Source organism: Eurytemora carolleeae, unplaced genomic scaffold (genome assembly GCF_000591075.1).
Source record: "Eurytemora carolleeae unplaced genomic scaffold, Eaff_2.0 scaffold1668, whole genome shotgun sequence".
Taxonomy (NCBI): domain Eukaryota; kingdom Metazoa; phylum Arthropoda; class Copepoda; order Calanoida; family Temoridae; genus Eurytemora; species Eurytemora carolleeae.
Window position 1 is genome coordinate 39,596 of NW_019397553.1, and position 4,966 is coordinate 44,561.

Here is a 4,966-nt window from a genome sequence, read left to right on the forward strand (position 1 = left end):
GGGGGGGGGAGCAGTGATCTCTGACACTGTTTTAATACAACTGAAAATATGTTTCATATATAGATATATAGATATAAACCAGAGTACTTTTTAAACCACAGATTTGAACACAATAGAGAGAGAGAGAGGGATACGCCATATAATTAGTCAACTTTCATATTGTGAATTCGGTTCGACAGAAATACAGTTATACAGACATCTTGATGCAGTTATATAATAGACACTTATTTTGATAGATACAAAAATATACAGTCACATATAGATATCCAGTTTTTATAGACATATACAGAAACGCAAAAACTAGTTCTTCAGCAGTCCAAAAACGTCGCAGCTAAGTATACCGAAACCCTATCGCCCCCTCCTTCTATTCAATTCTCCTTGTATACACCCATATAGACATCTATACACAGACATGTATACAGACATGTATACACCTATTCAGACATGTATACAGACATGTATACACCTATTTAGACATGTATACATCTATGTATACACCTATACAGACACCTATACAGACATGTATTTAGACATGTATACAGAAATGTATTTAGACATGTAAACAGACATGTATTCAGACATGTATACAGACATGTATAGTGTATACATGTAGTATGCCTACTCCAAAAAATCCGTTTAGACCTGTATCAATCCAGGTACAAATCATTCCCTCTAGTTAATCCACGAGGCATAGAACTATTTAGTTCTGTAATACGGTACCAATCCAGACACATACTTGCGTATTCGTAGGTATCTATGTTTCGAGATACAACTCAACGATACTTTAGTATCAATGTCGATCCCGATACAATTTTATCTGTATCAATACTTAACTACACGACTTTATCTGTATCAGTTCCCAACTTATATCTTTCAAAAAAGGGATTCAAGATGCTTCTCCTTGGCTAACTAGGGAGTAATTACTTTCACACTGTAATCAAAGTGGAGTTTTATTCCTACTGAGTGTTTTTTGGGTTCTAGGTTACAGATTAAGCTAATAGACATATTTACAAGTTTTGCGTCGTTATATAAAAACGTAGTTAAGCAAATTGCAATACAGGTTTAACGTAGTTATTAACAGAAATAGCTAGGTTGGGTTAATCGCAATACAAGATTTGTGCAGTTACTGATAAGCACATTTAGATTTACAGACAATGTACAACCTAATATATGGAGGTGGATGGGATCTGCCACGGTATTTATTACATACACATATAAAGTTAAATAGATTTTTATAAACTATAATACAGGTATTGCAGACGGATAACAATTACACAGAAATAAAGTTGTACAGAACAATTATTTTTACAGAATAATACAGTTTTATAGAAAAATTCAGTTTCTCAGAATAATTCAGTTTTAAAGAATAATACAGTTTTACAAATATATGACAGCTTACAGATACAGACAGATACATAATTATAATTGTTTGTCAGCAATAATTATTTTGCCCTTATTGTGCTCTAATCTAACTCAACTATCCAGCCTTTACCCTTTAAGCATTTATATTGCAGTTAATGCCATGATACGCTTACAAGTTTTACACCTTTATGTTGATATTATCACGGGCAGCCGTAGTAAATTTGAATTTCCGAGCCGGGTCAACCTTTCCGGTCCTAGTTTGAACTTTACCAAGCTCTCTGGACAGGACTAGCTGGTGCATCAAGGTTGACGCGGTCAGACTTTATAATTCATATAGGTTCAATTTACTTTTACTAAATGGGTAGATTTGCTTGTTATGTTAAAAATATGTGTTTATCCTTTAAAGGGGGGATTGTCCACAAATGTTGTTCTAAAAAGTTCAAAAGTAATTCGAAAAAAGCAATAAATTTGTATTATTACTTCTGACAAATATTAACATGTCACATATGCTGTTAAATCTATTTTTCAAGGGCTTTTTTTAAATCTGTAGCTAAACATAATTAAATACTTATAGGTTATTTTTTTGTTTTTGATTACACCGACTAGCAGTTTGACCGCCCTCTACCTGACCGAAAAAAAACATCTTTTTAATGAATTTGATTAAAACTATAAAGTTGTTGAAGTTTTAGTGTTCTAGTGTAAACCGTTTTTTAGTTTTAAGTTTAAAAAAACTACAAGTGACCCTATTTTTGAGGAGACGCATGTCCGATTTGCGACGGTACCCCTTTTAAACCTTTATCATGATGTGATCAAAAATTACAATTTCCTCCATTGTGTTTCCACCAGAAATCCCCGAGCCACTTTCAAAGAGAAACCACAAGTGAATTAAAGGATATCACATTCATTCATGTTCAGACAAGGCTACAAGGGTACCACTGTGAATCGTGAAAGGGGATTAAGGGTTATGTTGGGTACATTAGGGTACTTTGGGTTTAGCTTTTTTACTTTTTTTGCAGCAGGGTGCTTCATTCATTCTGACACTTTTTAAACACCCTGTATAAGATAAATATATCTCAAGCCTAATAATTACAATTTTTTTTATTATTTCTTAAACACCTACAACGTATTTACAATAAATGTACTTTTTAAGAATGCCGGATGTCGGTTGTGACAGGCCTTAAAAATGGAATTTTTACTTGAACCAAAATTAGAAAAAATGCATATTAACTAATTAATATGTATTTGTATTTAAAAGGTGAAAGGGAAAAAAAATCAAAAGTAATTTATGTTATATTCTATTTCAAATTTTTATTTTGGCTTTAATTATGAGCATCTTCTTTTTGCACAATATAAAGCAAAACATAAAAGGTTCGCGGATTTAGTAATATTTTTCGGGCATTTTCTATTTTCTTCTCAAAAATCAAAACTTTTGGACACACATTTCTGTAACTTTGAGCATCCATAAACCATCCCTGGGGTCATGTGTGGTTCCACACAAATTTGGGGCCCGATCGGTTCGGCCGTTTTGACATTTATTGGATGCAAACGGACAGAAATACAAGCAAACTATATAGATAGATTAACTATCACAAGCTGTAATACCATATTTTAATCTTGATTTAGTAAGCTCACTTTGGGTGGGAAGTATAGGGCGCCCTTAAAACTCTGATTGATTAAATGTTTGAATGACTGCAAAGTGTTTAAGTGTAAAGTGTACAATCTGTGTTTGACAAGTTTATTGTATTGATTGACTTTACACAAAATTTTCTTGTAAAGTTGTGGCGGGAAGAAAAATCTGAAAATAGATAAAAAGTTTCAAATGATTTATTTTCAGAATTTTGACAGTTCCCGCTAATAAATAACCCGGAACCAGAGTTATTAAACTTATACATTTTTATCAATTTATTTTCAAAATAGTTTTTCTACGGCTCGATTTGAAGCAGCAATAAAACAAGGAAAAAATTAAAATGCAAAAAATATAAAATGTTTAACTTTTTTTTAAGAATTAAAATTTTGAATGGACGGTGCCTTTAAAACCAGGCCTGAGGAAAATGCTAGAGATAACCTTGTTTCTGTTTCTCAAAATGATAATTTTCAATTGCGGTTTTTTCATAAAAAGTAAAAATATAGGGAAGGAAATTCAATCCGTAAATGTAGAATGGAAAAGTACGCAGTCACCTCCAAATGTTGCATCCTTTAGGGGGATCACTGCATGTTTATTAAACTTAAGTTATCTAGCAGAATCCATAGTTTAAAATATTTAAGGTAGACGACATTGGATCACACATATAGGAAGAAGAAAATCAGAGTTTTGTGGCAAAAACTCAATTCATTTATTATGCATACATTTTTTATATCCTGAAGGAAACCATGTGCTCCATTCACACATATATAATATTTGCTATATATATATATATTATATTATTATCTTTTATCTACACTTTCTCATACAATGGAACCATATTGCCAATAATGCACTGCAATACCTCCGCAAAATCAGTTGAGTGTTTTACATTAGATTTTTTATTTACTGTAAAATTTAAAGGGGATAGTTCAAATATTTAAAAGATGGTAACAACTACAGGATTTCAAAATATAAAATGGGATTGAATTAAGAGATAATTAAGGTATTCAATTATCGATAGTTTATTAATAGCAAGTAGAGTTTAAAAAGGTATTGCTCCATGACTAAAACTGAGTTCAATAATCTTAGTTATCTTGGATATGATTTTAAATTCTTATTTTGTTTATTTAAAAATTGAAAAAATAATGGATTTTCAATTAGTTTTAAAAATGAAAAATTGGAAGGCCAAAGCTAAAGAACGAAAAATTCAGACTTAAATGTTAAGCTTCAGCTTAATTGCCACTCAATTTAAACCCAGGGTTAAAATCTTGAAATCCCGCATTTTCCCAATTTGTCTATCAAGTAATCATCATTCATGCTGAGAAAGCGGAATTCAACTATACGATATATATCAAAATGAAAAAATTAATTGAATAAATTTCACGTTTTAGGTTAAGGAATGTTGCACGTAAACTTAAAAAAAACAGTTGTAACTAGAAATATGTTTTGTTTTTGGTTACCCAAATAATTCAAATTAAAAAAACAGCTGATACGTAATATCTCTTCGGCCGTGAATCCTTTTCTCTGATTGATTCAGATTTTTCCCTTCCGGGTTTATTTGAGAAAGTTCAAATTCAAGTATAGCAATCAACTCATTATTTTACAGAACTTTGTGAACTAAAATATTCAGAAATATATCACAAAGCATTTTTAGTTTCGATCTGCAATGCTTATACAATCTTCGTAATAAATCTTTTTGAATAGAAAAATTTATCAGCTATTTTTTTGCAAAGCACAAGATGTATTTGGGATGAAAATCCCAATATAAACAAATCTCGAAATTTCCCGCATTTTCATTAGACGACATGATATTAGAATATGTTCCACAACTAGGGCTGGGTATTTAAGGACTTTTCTTCGATCCGTCAGTAAACTGTTTATTCAAATTGGATTAAAGTTTTTAAAATTTTCCATTCGGAAATGGTACCTTGCCAAGCCCTAAACCCCTTCAATGAAAGGTGTTTGGTCTTGATTCCAAAG